The sequence below is a fragment of the Phoenix dactylifera genome, unplaced genomic scaffold, assembly GCF_009389715.1.
Source record: "Phoenix dactylifera cultivar Barhee BC4 unplaced genomic scaffold, palm_55x_up_171113_PBpolish2nd_filt_p 000046F, whole genome shotgun sequence".
In the NCBI taxonomy this organism is placed as follows: domain Eukaryota; kingdom Viridiplantae; phylum Streptophyta; class Magnoliopsida; order Arecales; family Arecaceae; genus Phoenix; species Phoenix dactylifera.
The window spans coordinates 1025621-1047984 of record NW_024067669.1 but is presented as its reverse complement, the minus strand read 5'-3'; the positions used below and the strand labels follow the sequence as shown (position 1 = coordinate 1047984).

Below are 22364 nucleotides of genomic sequence, written 5' to 3'. Positions count from 1 at the left end.
ATGTAGATACTGTCCTGTCCCAGATATTGCCACTTGATCTGGGCCGTTCATTTAGCAATGCAGCCGTTTCTAGTTGTAAGTAATCCAGTGTTTGACCATGGCGCGGGGCATTTTGAAAGAGGGACCTTTACTTAAAATTATAGAGGAAAGGGACTTTTCTATATATTGGCAACAAGTGGTACAACAACAGTAACATAGCCATTATATTCTTTTATAGAAATGAAACTCACAAAAATAATATATTGCTCATATAATATTGACTACAAGCTTCTGTTTTGACAAAATTCTTGTGCTTTTGATAAGAAGGACCGAATAAAAATATATTATTCAGCAATATTGTTTGTCAAATTATTAATATAAGAGCTCTTTAGTCAATTAGAGATTTTTAGAAATTCATGCTTATTATGCTAGTACTCATTAATTTATGGAACTAACGGTGATTATTATGCTAAAGAAATGTTTTGGCACAGAAGAGATGTACTTTTGAAGTTTGGCTTCATATATACAAGTCCATTATAAATGTTATGATACACAAAAAAAAAAAAAAAATTCTTTCTCTCATCTTAGCAAATATCAGAATCATCAATCTTGCACTCGTTTGGAACAATCGAGTTATTGTAAATTAAAGGGTTTTCGCATTGGCAGCACCTTGTGGTCCAACTGCTGTCCTAAAATTCCATTGTTTAAGTGGAGTCTAAGGTACACTCAATTAATGACCTTCCAATAATGCAAGTTGAATGGTTTCATCTCTTTTGTGGCTTGTTGTGGAAGGAGGGTAGGTTATTGTTTTGACATGAAGGAGACACCTCAACCATCAAACTACTAAGGTTGCATCAAACAATGGTTTGTCCTGGTCCTATTGGGATTTTTATTGCAGTTGAGTTGGTTATCATGTCAATTGTGAATCTTAATTATATTAGGATATATGTTAAACTGTGCATCTAATTACTTGTGGGTTTAGTTAGGGCATTCCTTACCATGAGTAGCATTTGTGTACTATATGACTGTACAGCCTTCAGATTGAAAAAGAAATAATAGTTCCTGAAATTGTTTGGTGACTAGAATTGGTGACCGAGTCCGAGTGGTTTTGTATTTGGTCTTTAAGAATATGAGAGTGGTGAGGCATTGTGAGTAGCTTGAGTATGGAATGCCTGTTGGAGTCCAAAGAGGATTTGTGTCTTGCTTCTTTTTTTGTGAGTTAGGGAACAGTTCATAATTTCCATGGTTATCGTGGAGAAAGTATTGTGAGGCATGTTTTGATATTGAACATGAGTTTTGTTATTTTTTTTTTATTAGTAAAATTTTTAGTCCACTCTCTTCAAATTTATTCTCCCTTAATTTTGTTTCTTTCTCATTATTGTTGCTTGTTCTTGAGGTTCTGGGCATTGGCCAGCCCTATTACTTAGCATCATGCCATTCTATGATAGATCATAGAACCCTCAAAACATGAACTGTGTCATTATAGTACATTTTCTAAGCTTATCTTTCTTCATAGACACATCCAAGTAGAACCGGGAACCAAATATCGTTAGTGCGATTAAAGACTCAAGTCCCGACGGAATATTCTGCAGGACACTGGAATAGGGTATCGTCCTAAGTATCAGGACAGGACCATCCTGCTATTATCCAAACATCCTAATCGGTACATCTTTGGACATTCTCTATTCCAAATGTCGGAACAGGACGAGATGATGGTGCATTCCGTTTTATAAAAAAATCGAAACAGCTTTATTCCATAGTATTTAAAATCTTGAGTGCAATTCCAAGTCTAAAATTTTCTGTCTTCAACTCTCCCTTATTTTTTTTTCCCCTCTTAAGTACAGAATCAACAAAAAAAACAATCTACCTCTAGACAAAAGAGTGGGCCAATTGCGCGATCATAATGAAAGATATACCTTGACTCAAAAGTTTATATGCTTCCAAATCCAGGAAGGATGACAAGAAAACGAGTACAAAATTACCAACTAAAATAATTACGAGACCATCCATCATGACAATGCAGTGCTGCTAACTAGATGTATTCATTTGAATTTAATTTGTAAACGAAGCAATTCCAAGTCCTATTATACTATCCATTGACGTATTGGATATTAGGAACTACCTGATGACAGTACATGAGAGCTTCACCACCTTAATTCATTCTATAACAACCAAATGTTATATCTTTTGACTTCCTCATCAAGGCTACCAATCAAACTAATGCAACCATTTCCAAACACCAAGCAAGACAAAAGTGCTAAGTTGCTAACAGTGAGCTTAACTTTAAATTGGTAATTTCTCCTCAGCTGGCCATTGACGTAGAAGTCCAAACAGCTAACTTGTGGATGCAAGATTGCAAATTCAGGTTTAGAAAGGGGTTTTAGGTTTTAGGTCTAAAAGAGTTTGATTGGGAACAAAAATTCAGGTTTTATGTTTTAAAGATCTTGTTTTCATGCCAATCAAGAAGTATATAAAAGAAAGGTCCAGACATATAGGCTAAATCTTTTATAGGGTCATCTACAATAAATGAAGCAAGATGAATCCAGATAATTAGCAAGCAAAAGAAGAAAAAAACAATAATTTAGAACAAGGTTCTTAAAACTTTGACATCTTAGCAATCTAAATGGATAGGTGGCACCAAGATCAACTGAGATCTCGGTTGAATAGTAAGTTGGTAAAGACATGGAAAGGTCAAGATGTTCGAACTCGGATCTTCGCAGATATTTATCAAAACCATAACATTTAACCATCAAAAGTTTTAGTAAAATCAGAAGGGTTTTTTGCATAGATACCCTTCTAAATATCAGATTTTGCACGAATACCCTTTGAAAATTGGTATTTGCACGAATACCCAGCTGCCGAGACACCAGACCAATAGTGTAATAGAACGAGAGAGAATCCTGATGGGCCGAGGTTCCTTTGGATCCTGTGAACCTATGCTTGTTGCCATCCTTCGATGCTTGAACCCTACTCCCCTTATGATATTAATCCCATCATCAGATCAATTGATAGAGGTAAATCTAGATACAGCCAATTTGCAAATCCTATTGTATATTTTTGTTATATTCATGATAAAAAAACAAACCTTTGGTCATAGGACCAAATACATTTACTAATAAATACAGGATTATAAAGGCTATCACATTAATTAATGTATCTAAATTCTTTCCATCTACTAGAATTTTTTTACGTAAATACCCTTCTAAATATAGAAAATTGTATGAATATCCTTATAAAGTTACTATTTGCTTGTATACCCTTATAAGAATTTCTATTTGCACGTCTACCCATTAAGGGTATTTTGGTCATTTTAATTTAAAATCGTTAATTTTTTAACGGCGTTAGATAGCATGGGTATATATGCAAAAATAAGAATAAAAACAGATAGAATAGCAAAACAAGTATTTTACAAGGGTATACATGCAAATATCAATTTTGGAAGGGTATTCACGTAAAATCCAATATTTAGAAGGGTATCCATACAAAAAACCCAAATCAAAATTATCACTATTTTTTAAGACATTAGGTTAGAATATAATAATTAAAATATGTGTTTAAAATTGAAAAAAAAAGATTAGAAAATCTCCATCAATAATATATCAGTTTAAACCAGCTGCGGTTATTAAGGGTTGAAATTTCAAAAACATAAAACATCATATTGTTGTGAACCTAATACCGATACAAACCAAGAGTTACAATGCCCCATGCTTCAAACAAAGTTTTCCAAAGGGATAGCGCTAGAAGCAAGAGGCTTTGTGGTTCTCCATGTTAATATCCTACAAAGCCGTATGCTCATGGGCTCCATCTTGCCCAGCTAACCCATCAAAAATGGCAGGCTATGTCGGAGACCAAGGTTTACCATCTTCGTATCAGACCCTATATCGGTACCATCTATTACAATATTGATATATGGTATGGTATGAAATGGCGAAGCGTACTGAGTGTCGACAACAAATTTTGTTAGAGGCCATTGTTCTCATATGCTACGTTCCTCATGGTGTCTGTTTTCCAAAAATCGCACGGACTAGCCAATAAGATCTAAACGAGGGCGGATGCTCAATTTAAAGTATAGCAATATATCGCACTTGTAAAGATTGTCATGGTTTTTTCATAAAAAGAAATGTACCTTTATTCCACCCTATTCCAATATTTAGAAAGGTACTTAGGATAGAAAATATTTCAAGAGATGTCGATCGGGATGCTGGGATGGTAGTGGGGCGATTCTATCTAGACGCATGGATCTAAATTATTTTTAGATAAAAAAAAGGCTTGTGTCTATATTTTTTTAATTCAATTCGGTATATATACATATATAAAAGTCATGTATTGATTCTCACCATTAAAGTTCTTCTTTTTTTGCTGAAACCATTAAAGTTTTTCTCGCCGAATCTGTAAAGATCTGCTTAATGAAAGAGAAGATATTTAGTTTCCTTATTTACACGTTGGACGACTTGTCTCCTGTTTGGAAATGACAGCCTTGTAATTAATTGTCTTCTTTAATTTGATTCATTATATATATATGTTGGAATTTGTATCCTAAATGTCAATCGTCAGCATATTGATGATTGAATTTTGTAAATGAATTGACAAATTAATAAAGTGTTATTTGGCATTATTCATCATTTCATCTTCAAATGAACTCTTATATGATGAAGTCCTTAGGACTTATGTTATGATAAAGGAGGATTTATCTTTGAGTCCTTAAACTTGTTTGCGACGAAATGATATGTTGTTACTAGGACGACAACATTATCGAGATTAGGTCGTTGTGTGACATATATGTTGGTTGTCCTCTTAACCAAGGAGTGTGGAGACACTGGTATGCCACACAAGTGAAGTGTAGAAGTACATTTCACTAAACGTGACCAATTCCGGAACGCTCTACTGTCGAGAGATGTTCCGAGTGGATATGGGTATAAGTTTGGCCCTCTGACCTGAGACCGCAACCTGTGACTAGCAAGCAACTCACTGTACTTTGGTACCGGACTACCTGAATTTCTAATTCAGTGACGGAAGGTCACTGGGTGCAGTCAAGTACTTGCGTAGTCAGTTGTGAGTCAAGATGGAATTGACCCCTCCTGAAAACAGGAGATAATGTCTTGTGATTAATTTAGCAAAACCTTGGCCAGGGTAATCCCAGTGAGGAGTCACGGGATATCTAAAGTTAATCACATAATGGATGTACTAATTATAGGGTTGACAGTGAGCTCTAAGTCATCCTGGCATTAGGAGTCAAAGGGATTGAATTATACAGTAACCATAGTTCAGGGTTCCAGAATATTTGCTTCGCATATATTCGACCTATCCGGACGTCGGGTACCATTGCTAGATGGTCACATCGATTAGTGTAGAAAATTGTTCCTATACTACCGGCTTAGGTTCGAACCTATGAGGTCACACGCATAGAAGATTCCTGATTGATCAAGAAAGCTGATGAATGATTAAGAATCATTCAGGGATAATTTGGTCAATTTGATTGGCAAATTATCTTATAAAATAATTAAAGTAATTATTGAAGGATTAATTAGTAATTAAATTACTAATAAACTCAATTTGATTGAGTCATTGGGCTAAAGATGAGCCAAATTGAATTGGATTCAAGTTTGGGCTCAATCAGGATTTTGACCCGATTGGATTAGGTCAGAACCAAAAAGGACTTAAGCTGATCAAATTAATTTTAAATTAATTTGTTCTTAATTGGGGATTGACCTAATTGAATTAGGTCCAACACAAAGTAATAATTCAATTTGATTGAGTTTGCATGAGCCAAAGTTGAATTGGATTCAATTTGAGCTCAATCAGGGTCTGACCTGATTAGATTGGGTTCAACCAAATTGCTTTGTTTTAATTCGGGTTTGACCAAATTTGATTAGGTGCAACCCAAGGGGATTAGGCTCAGATGATGTGGCAATTATTGGTGACATGGAATTGGATTTCATGAATTTTAAATAAACCAAAATTATTGCATGGCACATGGACCCATTGCTTGACACATGGCGACATTGTTTGTTATTTGAATTTAAATTCAAACATTAAGCAATGTGTTAAATGATTTTAATCACTCAAACCATCAGCCAAGGTGGCGTCTGAGTTTTTGAATGGATTAAATTCGAATTTCAAGAGGTGATTTCGAAATTATGAAGTGTTTTACCTTGCCGCATGGATTTCAAATTCCTTCCCTCTTGCACATGTGTTTAAAATTTGAATTTAAATCAGATTTGGTTGAGATCTGATTTGGGTTGTTCCTATTCCTTTGCATGTGCCAACTAAAAGAACTACGTATGGCTTGATCCCCCTTATGAAGGGGTACGTAGGCAACCCGATCAGGTTCAGCCATGGTTTTCAAAAAAAAAAAAAAAAAATTCAGCATGCTAAACACCGAAGAACCTAGGATTCACTTGCAGTGGTATCAGAGCCAGGTTTATGTTTAAACTTTTATGTTTTAATTCTTGCAATTAAATCTGAAATCATTAACATGTTTAGATTAGATCTAAAGTGCTTTTTATGATTGATTTAATTGCTGATTATGCATGATTAAGTAGATCTGAAATTTTGGATGCATATGATGCATGTTTGTGTTAGGATTAGTAACATGAATAAATCTGAAATCATAATATTGTTTAGATTAGATCTAAATAAAGTTTATGATTCATATGATCTCTGATTTTAATGAACAAATCAGATCTGAAAATAAAAGTGAAAAAACAAATACATAAGATGTATGTTGTTTGTATTAATTCATGTTGTTATGTATATGTGATGCATGAACATAAAACATAATGACTTAAACATGAATTAAATCTGATTACATGTGATTAATTACAAAAACTCAGATCTGAAAATGTATTTTAAGAACTGAAAGATTGTAATTAATATGTAATTAAAAAGAAATATGCAATGATCAAAACTTTCATAAGTCTAAACTTAATTGAGAATTAAGTGTTATGAAATAGAATTGTAACTCAATTAATTGACATTGCATAATTCTTTGGGCATATGGGTTAGCTTGAATCAAGTTCTTAGGATTGGGTTAGACCTAAGGTTAGAATCAAACATGGTCTAATTAGAGTTAATTGATCAAATCTAATTAAGTAGTAACTAGATTAGGTCAAGAAAACTCTAGGTTAAATACAATAGTTGTAGATTGATCAATTCCATGTCTTTGATTAGACCAAGATGGAACTTGATTTAGGCTCAGAGGTGTAGCCCGAGTCATTTGAGTAATCAAATCGAAATTGATTAACCAGTCGGTGTCTAAGGTAAGTTTGGCAGTTTTGACCGGTGGTTTTTAATTGGGAGCTACTCGCACTGATTCGTCTTTGTCGAGTTAATGGCATATCCCTTCCACCGATCTCACTTACCTGGCCGACATGGTCAATCACATTTTGATTGGATCACTTAATGATTCGAGTTAGCCCATGCCTTAAGAAAAATCAGTATGACTGATTTAGGTGTCTCCTTAACCGGTTTGAGTCTAATCTGATTTGGTGAAGTCAGTGGGAGAAATTAGACTAACCGGATCTTCTCATCTATCCTAATTATGAAATCCTCTAAAATTATTAGGTCCTTAAAATGAAATGGTTATGGAGATAACTAGGTCATAGCCTCCCATTAAGTTGGGTGATAATGGGTCCAATGTTTTGATAATTATTGGAGGCGCCACACGCCTGGTACTTATCAAGCATTGGAATTGTCATTCAATATATGATGAGTTAAGTGTACCTTCAATAGGCGGTCAGGTGAGCCGAGCCAGACTCGGGCTTGGTCGTCTATTAGTTGATTAGACTTAACCCTATCATTTAATGGTTGGACCTGACTAGGGTATTCGGTGGAGGCGCCACACGCCTGCCGGAAAACCTAGGGCAAAATCATCACTAGAAGTTGCTTGGTGAAGCAATTGGTTAAGAACCTACCAATAGGTGCATATGGGTTGGCCGAGCCACACTCGGGCCTATATGGGATCTATTGGGTTCTAGTGCCCACTAAAGAATTAGGAGTAATTTTTCGAATTAGAGGTAGAGGCTACCAATTTGTATAAAATAGTGGGAATATCTTTAGACTAAAGTCCAAGTCTACTGTGTTTAGTCAATTCATATACTAATAGCCAAATTTTCTTTTTATGCAGAAATGGCCACTAATTTATCACTTCGCTCATTGTTGGACAATGACAAGTTGACTGGTCCAAATTTCAATAATTGGCATAGGAAACTGAAAATAGTGCTAGAGCATGAGAGGATCCTTTATGTGATAACGGATCAAGCACCTGAGCAGCCCGCTGCTAATGCATCAAGATCGGCCAGAGACACTTATCAGAAGTGGCTCAGTGACCGGATCACTGTTCGATGCATCATGTTGGCAGCAATGAGTGATGAGTTTAGTAGGCGTTTTGAGAATACGCAGCCGGAAGATATCATTCAAGTGTTGAATGAATCATTCGGCGTTCCTGACGACGTTGAGAGGCACAAAACTAGTTGTGCCATCTTCAGCGCCCGAATGAAAGATGGGACCTCGGTAACTGATCATGTACTGTACATGATTGAGTTGATCGAGCGTCTAAGCTCTCTTGGCTTTCCCCTTCATGATCAATTGGGGAAGGATGCCATACTAAACTCATTGCCTGGATCATATCGTCCTTTTCTCACTCATTTTCGTATGACGAAACCTGTAGTGAATTATCACCAATTATTGGGGTTACTACAGACGTTTGAGAATGATCACCAACTTCTTAAGAAGACGGTGAATTTAGTGGGAGGTTCATCCAAGGGTCGCTCCTTTAAGAAAGGGAAAAAGAAAAATAAAATCCAAAAGAAACAGGTGCACCATGCTCAGCCTAGTCAGAAAAAGAATAAAAAGGCTGATCAGAGCAAGGCAGAGTGCTTCTTCTGCAAGAAGCAAGGACATTGGAAGAGGAACTGTCCTCTTTACATTGCATCCCTCGATCCGAACCGGCCTAAGAAAAGTGGGCAATCAGTTGCCAATCAAGGTACTTATATGATAACACCTTGCAATTTTTCTATTTATGATAATTCGACCTGGGTATTAAATACCGGTAGTCCTTTTAATATTTGCAATTCGTTGCAGGGGCTACAAGTCAGTAAGAGGTTTGAAGAAGGAGAAAGGTTCCTGAATGTTGGAGATGGAAGACCAGTTCCAGTTCTAGCTTTAGAAATTCTTAAACTTGAATTCAGCTCTCATGTAAATGTCCCTAGTGATTGTCACTATTGTCCAAGTTTTCTATTGAATATCATTTCTGTAGGCCTTTTGGCCAAAAATGGTTATGAAATATCAATAAAAAAGGATTATTGCAATGTCATTTGGAATGGTGTTGTTGTAATGAATGGAATTCTGAGTAATGGCATTTACATTTTGTCACAGCCTGTTCATGTAATGTATAAATCCAATAAGCGCCCTAGAATAGATAATGTCACGGATGTCTACCTTTGGCATCATAGGCTAGGTCATATTAACAAGAATAGGATGAACAGGTTAAGTAAAGAGGGAATCCTTGATGTTAATGATTGTGATTCATTGACAACCTGTGAATCATGTCTTCTTGGTAAAATGACCAAATCACCTTTTACCGGAAAAGGTGAACGAGCCAGTGATTTATTGACCCTTGTACATTCTGATGTATGTGGGCCAATGAGCACAGATGCTAGAGGTGGGTATTCATATTTCATTACGTTTACAGACGACCTTTCTAGGTATGGTTATGTCTATTTAATGAGACATAAATCTGAATCATTTGAAATGTTCAAATTATATCGTAATGAAGTAGAAAAACAAACTGGAAAGAGTATTAAAACTCTTCGATCAGATCGAGGAGGTGAATACCTCTCCAGTGAATTTTTTGACATATCTAGGAGAAAATGGGATTCTCTCCCAATGGACTCCTCCTGGTACACCACAATATAATGGTGTGTCAGAAAGGAGAAATCGAACTCTGTTAGACATGGTTCGATCCATGATGGGGTTTGCTAATCTGCCCATATCCTTTTGGGGATATGCTCTTGAGTCAGCCTGCTATATTCTAAATAAGGTTCCAAGTAAGTCTGTAAATAAAACACCACATGAGATGTGGACTGGACGTAAGCCGATGCTCTCTCACCTTAGGATTTGGGGGTGTCCGGCGTACGTCAAACGTTTGAAGACAGACAAACTTGAACCCAAGTCTGACAAATGTTTCTTTGTTGGTTACCCTAAAGAAACTAAAGGATATTACTTCTACTTTGCTGAAGAACAAAAGTTGTTCGTAAGCAATAGAGCAATTTTCTTAGAAAAGGAGTTCCTTGGTGAAGGAACAAATAGCTCTAATGTTGAGCTTAGAGAAGTTCAACATGTAGAAGATCCGACACCATCTACTGAACCAGTTGAGTCGGATTTGATTAGATCAGATCCAGAACCCATATTAGATGCACCATTAAGGCGATCAGGTAGAGTACCACGTCAGCCGGACAGATACTACGGTTTCTTGGTCCGGGATGGGGATCCTATCGAACTTGATGAAAACGATGAGGATCCGATCACATATATGGATGCAATACAGAGGTATGACTCTGATAAATGGCTTGGAGCCATGCAATCCGAAATGGAATCCATGAAGGTCAATGATGTTTGGACATTAGTTGACCCACCCGAAGGAATTAAATCCATAGGGTGTAAGTGGATATTCAAAAGGAAACGGGGCGCAGACGGAAAGGTAGAGACCTATAAAGCCCGTCTGGTTGCCAAGGGTTATCGTCAACGTTATGGTATTGACTATGACGAGACGTTTTCTCCTGTGGCAATGCTCAAGTCCATTCGGATTGTGCTTGCGATAGCAGCACATTTAGACTATGAAATCTGGCAAATGGATGTAAAGACCGCATTTCTAAATGGAGATTTAGAAGAGGAAGTGTATATGATACAACCTGAAGGTTTTACATCTGCAGATGAGTCTAAAGTGTGCAAGCTTCAAAAATCCATTTATGGATTAAAGCAAGCTTCACGGAGTTGGAATATACGTTTTGATAAGGTAATCAAAACATATGGCTTCATTAAGAATGAAGAGGAACCTTGCATTTATAAATGGGCAAATGGTTCAGTTATTATATTACTTATTTTGTATGTGGATGACATTCTTTTAATCGGGAATGACATTCCTGCATTACAAGGAATAAAGGTTTGGCTATCATCTCAATTTGCCATGAAGGATTTGGGAGAAGCATCTTACATCCTAGGGATGAAGATCCATAGAGATAGATCTAGAAGATTGCTTGGATTATCCCAATCCACATACATTGATACTATACTGAAGAGGTTCAGTATGATTAATTCCAAGAAAGGCTATCTTCCGATGGGCCATGGAATTAACCTCTCTAAAAGGGATTGTCCGACAACCCCTCAAGAAAGAGAGAGTATGGATAGAATTCCATATGCTTCGGCAGTGGGATCTATAATGTATGCCATGACATGTACTAGACCAGACGTGGCATACTCACTAGGAGTAGTGAGCAGATACCAGTCTGATCCAGGTAGCAACCACTGGAAGGTTGTAAAAACCATCCTTAAGTATTTGAGAAATACTAAAGATCAATGGCTTGTCTATGGTGATTCTGACTTAAAACTTGAGGGATATACTGATTCAAGTTTTCAGTCAGATCAAGATGATAGCAAGAGCGTGTCAGGATATATCTTCACTCTTAAGGGTGGGGCCATCTGCTGGAAGAGTTCCAAGCAGCATACAGTGGCAGATTCTACATGTGAAGCAGAATATATCGCAGCATCTGATGCCGCCAAGGAAGCTGTATGGTTGCGGAAGTTCATCACCGAGCTTGGAGTGACACCCTCCATTGATGGTCCAGTGCCTGTATTTTGTGACAATACTGGGGCCATAGCTCAAGCAAGAGAACCCAAAGCACATCAGCGGACCAAGCATATTCTACGTCGCTACCACCTGGTTCGAGAGATCATCAATCGAGGTGATATTGATCTTCAGAAGATTGACACAAAAGAAAATCTGGCTGACCCATTTACCAAAGTCCTCGGCATCAAAGAGTTTGACGAACACAAGTCGAAGATGGGTATTAGATACTGTGCCAATTGGCATTAGGCTAAGTGGGAGTTGTTGGAATTTGTATCCTAAATGTCAATCGTCAGCATATTGATGATTGAATTTTGTAAATGAATTGACAAATTAATAAAGTGTTATTTGGCATTATTCATCATTTCATCTTCAAATGAACTCTTATATGATGAAGTCCTTAGGACTTATGTTATGATAAAGGAGGATTTATCTTTGAGTCCTTAAACTTGTTTGCGACGAAATGATATGTTGTTACTAGGACGACAACATTATCGAGATTAGGTCGTTGTGTGACATATATGTTGGTTGTCCTCTTAACCAAGGAGTGTGGAGACACTGGTATGCCACACAAGTGAAGTGTAGAAGTACATTTCACTAAACGTGACCAATTCCGGAACGCTCTACTGTCGAGAGATGTTCCGAGTGGATATGGGTATAAGTTTGGCCCTCTGACCTGAGACCGCAACCTGTGACTAGCAAGCAACTCACTGTACTTTGGTACCGGACTACCTGAATTTCTAATTCAGTGACGGAAGGTCACTGGGTGCAGTCAAGTACTTGCGTAGTCAGTTGTGAGTCAAGATGGAATTGACCCCTCCTGAAAACAGGAGATAATGTCTTGTGATTAATTTAGCAAAACCTTGGCCAGGGTAATCCCAGTGAGGAGTCACGGGATATCTAAAGTTAATCACATAATGGATGTACTAATTATAGGGTTGACAGTGAGCTCTAAGTCATCCTGGCATTAGGAGTCAAAGGGATTGAATTATACAGTAACCATAGTTCAGGGTTCCAGAATATTTGCTTCGCATATATTCGACCTATCCGGACGTCGGGTACCATTGCTAGATGGTCACATCGATTAGTGTAGAAAATTGTTCCTATACTACCGGCTTAGGTTCGAACCTATGAGGTCACACGCATAGAAGATTCCTGATTGATCAAGAAAGCTGATGAATGATTAAGAATCATTCAGGGATAATTTGGTCAATTTGATTGGCAAATTATCTTATAAAATAATTAAAGTAATTATTGAAGGATTAATTAGTAATTAAATTACTAATAAACTCAATTTGATTGAGTCATTGGGCTAAAGATGAGCCAAATTGAATTGGATTCAAGTTTGGGCTCAATCAGGATTTTGACCCGATTGGATTAGGTCAGAACCAAAAAGGACTTAAGCTGATCAAATTAATTTTAAATTAATTTGTTCTTAATTGGGGATTGACCTAATTGAATTAGGTCCAACACAAAGTAATAATTCAATTTGATTGAGTTTGCATGAGCCAAAGTTGAATTGGATTCAATTTGAGCTCAATCAGGGTCTGACCTGATTAGATTGGGTTCAACCAAATTGCTTTGTTTTAATTCGGATTTGACCAAATTTGATTAGGTGCAACCCAAGGGGATTAGGCTCAGATGATGTGGCAATTATTGGTGACATGGAATTGGATTTCATGAATTTTAAATAAACCAAAATTATTGCATGGCACATGGACCCATTGCTTGACACATGGCGACATTGTTTGTTATTTGAATTTAAATTCAAACATTAAGCAATGTGTTAAATGATTTTAATCACTCAAACCATCAGCCAAGGTGGCGTCTGAGTTTTTGAATGGATTAAATTCGAATTTCAAGAGGTGATTTCGAAATTATGAAGTGTTTTACCTTGCCGCATGGATTTCAAATTCCTTCCCTCTTGCACATGTGTTTAAAATTTGAATTTAAATCAGATTTGGTTGAGATCTGATTTGGGTTGTTCCTATTCCTTTGCATGTGCCAACTAAAAGAACTACGTATGGCTTGATCCCCCTTATGAAGGGGTACGTAGGCAACCCGATCAGGTTCAGCCATGGTTTTCAAAAAAAAAAAAAAAAAATTCAGCATGCTAAACACCGAAGAACCTAGGATTCACTTGCAATATATCTGTAGCAACTTTTTATTAAAAAAATATATTTACTGATTTCTAATATAATTTTTTTAAGAAAAATGAACTTTTATCTACCTTATTTTTTATATATTAAAAATAAATACTTAAGATAGAAAATGTTCTTAAGATATGCTGATCAAGATGCTGGAACGATGGTGAAGCAATCTTATTTAGACACATAGACTTAGGTTCTTGCTCCGGTCCTTTATTTGATTGAAAAAAAGTTATCATATTTTTTAATTTACTTCAGTGCGCACATATTATATATATATTTACTGAGATTGATTATGAAAGGTTTTCTCACCAAGTTTTTGAGGATATGCTCAATTAGAGAGAGGATATTGAGTTTCCTTACCTACACCTTGGACGGCCTGTCTCTTGTTTTATGGGAAATGACAGCCTTGTGATTGATTGCCTTGTTTAATTCGATTCATTATATGTATCTGTCACAACCTTTTTAAAAATATATATATATATATATATACTGATTCCCACCATGAAAGATTTTGTCACCATAACTAAAGAGAAGATATTTAGTTTCCATATGGTTTAAAAGTCCTTGTTTGATTGGCCAAAAAAAGCAGCCTTATAATTGTCTTCCAATTCCATTCGGCATCGATATATAGCAACCTTTTTAAAGAAAATATATTTAGTAACTCCCACCCAAAATAATTTCCATAATGGCTTTTAAAAGCCTCGGTGTTACCTCCCGTTTGATAGTGTAAAGGTAGCCTTGTGATTATCTTCTTCAATTCCCTTGGGTACGTTCGCCATGAAGACCATGCGTTTGGCTTTGGTTTTCTTCGTCCTTGCAGGACTCTTTGCTCAGAATCAATGTAAGTATTAGGTTACTCTGTTCGTTTGCCTTCCTCCCTCTCTTCCGCTATCTATGTCTGTTGCTGGAAATTGGACCCGGGGGCTGCCGCGAACCAAGAGGGGAGGAGCTCCGCTGCCGGGACGGTGGATGACGGTGCGTCGACTGGTGGTGTCCTCTCGGAGAGTCCTACAAAAAAGCCGGTGGCCGGCCTTTCCGGCGCCGGCCCTCCGAAGCTTAAGTCAGAGGAGGCTAATATGTGGAGGGAGTAAAGGAGGAGGAATGTTTGTTCTTTTTTGTGTATATTTGTGTCCGTTCTGTGTCGTCCCTTCCCTCCTTCCCCCAGGTTCCCTTTTATAGGAAGATATTATGTTACCTGGGAGGTGACAGGGGGATTTGTCCTCTTTTGTAATAATTAGGCACGATTTTGCTCATTAATGGCGTAGTGGAGAATAAGGCTGGATCAGACCGGAGTCAGGGAGTTGTCGCGGTTGATCGGACCCATTGGGGTGGTTGAACCGCCGGCCGTGGTGGGCCTGGGGTTCGTAGATGGTAAGTGCATTAATTGCTGAGTGAACCGGCGGTCAGGGAGAGCCATACGCTTTGATGGTTCAGTGATCCGGAGATAATCTTGAGCCGTGTTCATTTAATGACTGAGTGCATCAGAGGCCTGAGGGGGTCTCATGCATTGATGATAGGCCGTGCCGAATACCTGCGGAGATCTCGTGCCTTGATGGCTTAGGGATGGTGGCAGGTTGTAGTGGAGTCATGTATTTAGTTGTCAGATCCTTTAAAGGGTTAGACAGAAATTGGGTATTCGGCTTAGGCATGGGCATGGCACGGGTGCCGAGCCGAGCTGGTCGCCTAGCGGAGTGTCCTGTGGCGGGATTGCTTCTGGTCGGCGCTCTTTGGTCGGGCGCCTCTCTGGTCGGCGCTCTTTGGTCGGGCGCCTCTCTGGTCGGCGCTCTTTGGTCGGGCGCTTCTGAGATGGCATGACTTGGGTTTTCCCCCAACAGTGTCTATCTCTTTTCGTGAGAAAAGATGAAGAAGACTGGCAACACTGAAAGAAAATAGTACCTTAACCAGTATTCATTCATTAAAAACACAGTTATGATTTTTTTGGTGTAGAAAAAGCTAAATCCTGTTCTTGCAACTTGTATTTCTTTACTAGTTTTAAATCTTTGTATCATAATATTTGATCGTCAATTTTAAATTATGGCCAAACTAGGCTAATATAGTTTCTAACCTTGAACGTCTTTTGGATAGGTCAAGGCCCAGAGCCGTGCTATATTGACGTTTGCATTTCTGGGCGTCCCTGCTACTGCTGCCCAGCCCATGGACGCGGGTCACGTTGTTATAATACGCGAGCGGAATGCGTGGCCGACTGCAACCCCCCTGCAGGAAACCTTTACCAGACTCCATGAGTTCAAGATTCGAAATATGCACTTGTCCTCATGAATAATGATCCATGTGTGCTGTAATTGCTTCACATGCCTTTTTAGAAAGTAATAATAATCCAGTTATGTGATATATTATCAGAAATGGCTGTCTATCTGTACGTGATATAATCCATAACATCACCCAACAAAACTAGCCAGAAAATATTATTTATGATTAAGGGCTCGTTCGGTTCGCAGGAAAAGGAGGGGGGAAAGTGTGGTCAACGGAAAAGTAATGAAATGCCTCTTATTTGGTTGGAGTTTTCAAAGGAGAGAGATAGGAAAATTGTATTCCCATAGGAATATGATTCCCACATTTCATAGGAAAGTCTTTCCCATGAGAAACATGGGAAAGTTACTTTCCCATGAGGTGGGAATCACTCCTTTTTTATTTTTTTCCAAAAAGAACCTATTTTCAAAGGAGAGAGATAGAAAAGTTGTATTCCCATGGGAATATGATTCCCACATTTCATGGAAAAGTCTTTCCCATGAGAAACATGGGAAAGTTACTTTCCCATGAGGTGGGAATCACTCCTTTTTTATTTTTTTCCAAAAAGACCCTTCAGAATTAAAGAAGCATTAAAGAGGCATTAAAAACCTATTTTTTATTAAGGGCATAATAGGAATTATACATAACTTTCCTAAGAAAGTGGATGGTCAACCAAACATAAGCACTTTGGAAATTTGTCACTTTCCCATGGTTAACCAAACATGCCAAAAGTACTTTCCTAGGTATCCTCTTCCTAGGAATCTGATTTCCAGGAATTATATTCCTAGGAGGAAAAATACTTCCCGCGAACCAAACGAGCCCTAAGATGATAGCACAGTTGGAATGGGGCTAAGATTTCACCGAAGTGGCTCAGGTTCAAAACGCGTGAGCGTCGATTAAATGCGGGGCCGGATGCCTAATCCTATTACTAAAATGTCCCTCCCTCCTCTATTACTAAACTTATTACAATAATATATATATATATATATATTATGGTGTATGGATATATTATACAGTAAAAAAATTAAAAAATAATAAATTTTGGAGTGCACTAGATAGATCTCTTTCATCCGCAAAATATTTTTAAAATAGTTGATCACATATGAAGCCACTCAATCTGCTGTTCCATTAGTCTATATATATATATATATATATTTGCCTATGAGATGAGCCCATGGATCTTAGCCGAAATGTCACCCTACTTTAGTACTAAGCTCTCATTCCTAGCATTAGTGGTGGATATAAAAAATAGTCAAAAATAGGTAAAACTTGTGGGTGGGTCCCATTTCTTTTTCTAAGGGGTCAAGAAAGGGCCCAGCGTGGGCAAGCATCCAACTGAAATACTTATATCGCATAAACGGATACAGGGACCAAAAAAGATTCCTTCTCATCCCTCGTCTCGGAGACGACACGCGGCAGTGATCCATAGCTTGGAGATCACCATCTCTTCCCCAGGCTGAAACCGGTTTTGGTTGTGCATCCGGATGATATTAGTTAGAAGCAAAAATTCATACGCATCCTTATCTTAACAGAAATCGATGTAAATTAAATATAAAAGATTTTTAACATCCCATTGAATTAGATCAGCTGTTTGTTAATCTTTTGTCATTGTTTATTCTAACTTCAGTACTATCTCTATTGAGCAAAATCTTTATGAAGTGAGGAATCTAAATGGGACATGACTCTTACCAAGCTCCCAACCATGGATAGTGTAACCCTTATTGACAGCGTAGTGAATAAAAGATGCAGCGTTGGTGGAGTTCCAGGGTCCTCCTAAAGAACCACCCGGCAAATGAACCCTTCCATTAAGGGCATTCAGCCCAAAAATGATTACAGCTCTGAAGCAAGAATGCATCGGATTAGACAGAATTTATGAAGAGAGCAATGAGAAATGCAGGATACGCCTACCACGAAAGCATTCATTATGAAAGCATACTATCCTAACAGAATTTTTCTAGTGGGATCAAGGGAAAAACTAGTCCATGAGGCATTTATAGGAAGTTTAAATAATCAAAGTACCCGGCTTTTTTGAAGAAACCATTGAGTTCATCCCATCTATGCATGGGTAGGCAGCCTTGAGAAAAACCAAACATCTCAGATTTTTTCTTAACAAAAGGAGTACATGGCTGTTGAGGATCCACGCCATATATGACCTTATCTTGCAAGGAGCCCCCAATGCGGAGTTTCAATGGAGAAAATTCTGAAAGGTCACTGTTGGGGGAAAAACCCCAAGTCATACCGCCACGGAGGCGCTCGACTAAAGAGCGCCGACCGGAAAGGCGCTCGGCCAAAGGGCACCGACCAGAAGGCGCTCGACTAAGGAGCGCCGACCAGAGAGAGCGCCAAGAAGAGGCGCCCAACCAAAATAACCAAGTAAAGCTACTCGGCTAGAAGAGCCGACCAGAGGACGCCGACCAGAGAAGCGCTCGAACTAGAAAGCGCCGACCAGAGACAGCGCCAAATAGAGGCGCTCGGCTAGAAGGTGCTCGCCCAAAGGGCGCCGACCCCGCCACAGGGCGCCCTATTGGGCGACCAGCTCGGCTCGGCACCCCTGCCGAGCCCACGCCTCAACCAAATGTTCAACCTGCCGCCATCTCCAAGCCATCAAGGCATAAGATCTTCGCGGGTATTCGGCACGACATGTCATTAATGCACGAGGCCTCCTCAAGTCTCCGATGCACTCAGTCATTTAATGAACGCGGCTCAAGACGATCTCCGGATCACTGAACCATTAGAGCGTATGGCTCTTCCTGACCGCCGGTTCATTCAGTAATAAATGCACTTACCATCCACGAACTCCAGGCCCACTACGGCTGACGGTTCAACCACTCCAACGGGTCCGATCGACCGTGACAACTCCCTGGTTCCGGTCTGATTCGGTCCCGTTCTCCACTACGCCATTAATGGGCCAAATCGTGCCCAATTATGACGGAAAGGGACAAATTCCCCGTCACCTTCCAGGTAACACAAAATCCCACTATAAAAGGGAACCTGGGGGGAATGAGAAGGGGGACGGAAGGACCGGAAAACCCCGAAAGAGGGACCGAAAAAGAGGAGAGAAGATAGAAGTAAACAGCACAGACACCATTGATGACATCAATCTCCTTCACCTTATCCACATATTGACACTGTCTTCTCCACATACTCTCTCCCCCGCTCTCTCCACATATCTGCCCCCTCTGATTTAAGCATCGGAGGGCCGGCGCCGGGGAGCCCGGCCACCGATTTTCTTGCAGGACCTGCGCCCCCCAGGAGGACACCACCCCGCCGGCGCACCGTCGACCACCGCTTCTGAGGCGGAGCTCCACCCCTTTCGGAGGACGTCAGCAGCCGGCGCGCGGTTGCCCACCGTCCTTGCGGCGGAGCCCCTCCTTCCCCGGCTTCGCGGCGGCCCCCGGGTCCAATTTCCAGCAACAGTTGGCGCTAGAGGAAGGGACTCCGAGCAGAGGAGCGTCTTCAGTCGCCTCGGCGCAGGGACGCACTTGGTACCAGGCACCCATTTACTTAATGTCTTTACATTATTTCATTCTTGGATTTCTCTCTGCCGACGTCCTCGAGGAACGGACTCCGAGCAGAGGAGCGTCTTCAGTCGCCTCGGCGCAGGGACGCACTTGGTACCAGGTACCCATTTACTTAATGTCTTTACATTATTTCATTCTTGGATTTCTCTCTGCCAACGTCCTCGAGGAACGGACTCCGAGCAGAGGAGCGTCTTCAGTCGCCTCGGCGCAGGGACGCACTTGGTACCAGGTACCCATTTACTTAATGTCTTTACATTATTTCATTCTTGGATTTCTCTCTGCCAACGTCCTCGAGGAACGGACTCCGAGCAGAGGAGCGTCTTCAGTCGCCTCGGCGCAGGGACGCACTTGGTACCAGGTACCCATTTACTTAATGTCTTTACATTATTTCATTCTTGGATTTCTCTCTGCCAACGTCCTCGAGGAACGGACTCCGAGCAGAGGAGCGTCTTCAGTCGCCTCGGCGCAGGGACGCACTTGGTACCAGGTACCCATTTACTTAATGTCTTTACATTATTTCATTCTTGGATTTCTCTCTGCCAACGTCCTCGAGGAACGGACTCCGAGCAGAGGAGCGTCTTCAGTCGCCTCGGCGCAGGGACGCACTTGGTACCAGGTACCCATTTACTTAATGTCTTTACATTATTTCATTCTTGGATTTCTCTCTGCCAACGTCCTCGAGGAACGGACTCCGAGCAGAGGAGCGTCTTCAGTCGTCTCGGCGCAGGGACGCACTTGGTACCAGGTACCCATTTACTTAATGTCTTTACATTATTTCATTCTTGGATTTCTCTCTGCCAACGTCCTCGAGAAACGGACTCCGAGCAGAGGAGCGTCTTCAGTCGCCTCGGCGCAGGGACGTACTTGGTACCAGGTACCCATTTACTTAATGTCTTTACATTATTTCATTCTTGGATTTCTCTCTGCCGACGTCCTCGAGAAACGGACTCCGAGCAGAGGAGCGTCTTCAGTCGCCTCGGCGCATGGACGCACACGGTACAAGGTACCCATTTGTGCTTCTACATTAATGTTTTTACGTTATCTATTGTCCTCGGATCTCTGCTGACGTCCTCAAAGAATGGACTCCGAGCAGAAGAGCATTTTCAATCGCCTCGGCGAAAGAATGCTCACGACACTAAACTATTATACTATGGTGAATCCTTGTCACGAGCTGACAAGTATTCAACCCAATTGTTGGGAAAAAATTCGGTCCGCCCCGATAACTCGAGGCTCGGACCCAAAGTTCACTAACTTCGCTAAAATTTTAAGTCCTAGAGACCGCCTTAGGGCTCGGTCGAATCCTGGACTAAGCTCGGAAAGACTCTCCGAGCCCAAATTCCTCTTAGCATAAGCGTTATGCCGGTGGTCGAAGGACCGAGCAGCGGAGCTCGGCAAGCCAAACCTAAAACCCTGTGGTGGGAAAAAGCTGAGGCCCTAGAGCCCATATCCTCGGAACCTAAAACGGACCCGAGCAGAGAAACTTGGACTACAATAGACAAGTTTTCAAAAAAGTATATTCATTTCAAAAGGCCCGTAGGCAAAGTACAAAAATTCGGGTTTGGCCCTTACAAGTATGGGGGGCCATCCCGACTTAAACCAAACAAAGCAAAAATTACACTAAGATTCGAGCTCGACCACTTCGGCTTCGGCGGTGCCAGGAGTGGTTGGCTCAGCAGCCGGGACCTCTTCGGTGGCCTCGGCAGCGATAGGAGTAGCCTCGGAGGCGACCTCGGTCACTTCGGGGACGGCTACGGCCGCCTCGGTCCCCGGAGTTTCTGCCTCCGCAGCCGGCCTCTCGACCCCTGCTCCCGGTTGGAGCAGGTTCACGTCAAAATCCGGGAGGAGCCGCCGCAGTTGGTTGCGGAAATCCCGGAAGCCTTGGATCAGCCCATTCACGCCCTCCTCTTCTAGGAGGTCGCGAAACTCCTCCGACTCGCGGAAGAGCCTCACCGCGTTCTGGGCCTGCTCTCGAGTCTCGAGCTCCCGGGCCTCATGATAGGTGGCCTTCCGCTCGAGGTCCCTTAGCCCCCGCTCGAGCTCTAAGTGGCGAGCGCGGGCACTCTCCACCTCCTGCCCGCGGGAGGCCAGCGCCTGCTCGGCCTTCGCCAGGCGACTTTCTGTGGCGCGCAGCTCGGACCTCGCCAACGCGTGCGCGCCCTTCTCTTCCTCGAGCTCTGCGGTAAGAGCTCGGACTCCCTCCTCGGATGCTCCAACTTTTTTCTGGAGCACCTGACGCTCGGCCTCGGTGGCTTGGTACTTCGCCTCGGCGGCTAAGTATCTCGCCTGGGCCTCGTCAAACCCGCGCTGGCACCTCCGGGCCTTCTCCCGGTATTCTTGGACTAGGTGCGTCAGCATTTTCGTCTCGTGCAAATGCTGTAAAAGAGACGAAAAGAAAAACATAAGGCGCCACTAGGAAAAAAAATCTATACAAATTACACAGGAGGAAAATTTTACTTATCCGGACGGCGTTGCAGCGGGTGAAGTCCATGAAAGCATTATAGCTCATGGACTGCATCATGGCCCGGTCGGCCGGGAGCAGCGCGAGCCGAAATACTTCGCGCGCTACTCGAGGGCTCTCGAGGGCTGAATCGCCCTCGAACACCGACCAGGTGGGCGCAAAGGGCA

At 40.9% G+C, this 22364-nt stretch overlaps 1 protein-coding gene and 1 long non-coding RNA gene across 8 annotated transcripts in view; one reads left to right on the top strand and one right to left on the bottom strand.

The window, feature by feature from the left end:
- LOC120104587 overlaps nucleotides 1–22364 on the top strand; it is a 119904-nt gene that overhangs the window by 47133 nt on the left and 50407 nt on the right. The gene's annotated exons all lie outside the window — the stretch shown is intronic.
- On the bottom strand, nucleotides 17764–18438 carry LOC120104591. Its single transcript, XR_005506977.1, has 2 exons — nucleotides 18238–18438; nucleotides 17764–18056 (listed from the first exon to the last, which is right to left on the bottom strand). It is a non-coding gene; the product is annotated as an uncharacterized LOC120104591 (long non-coding RNA).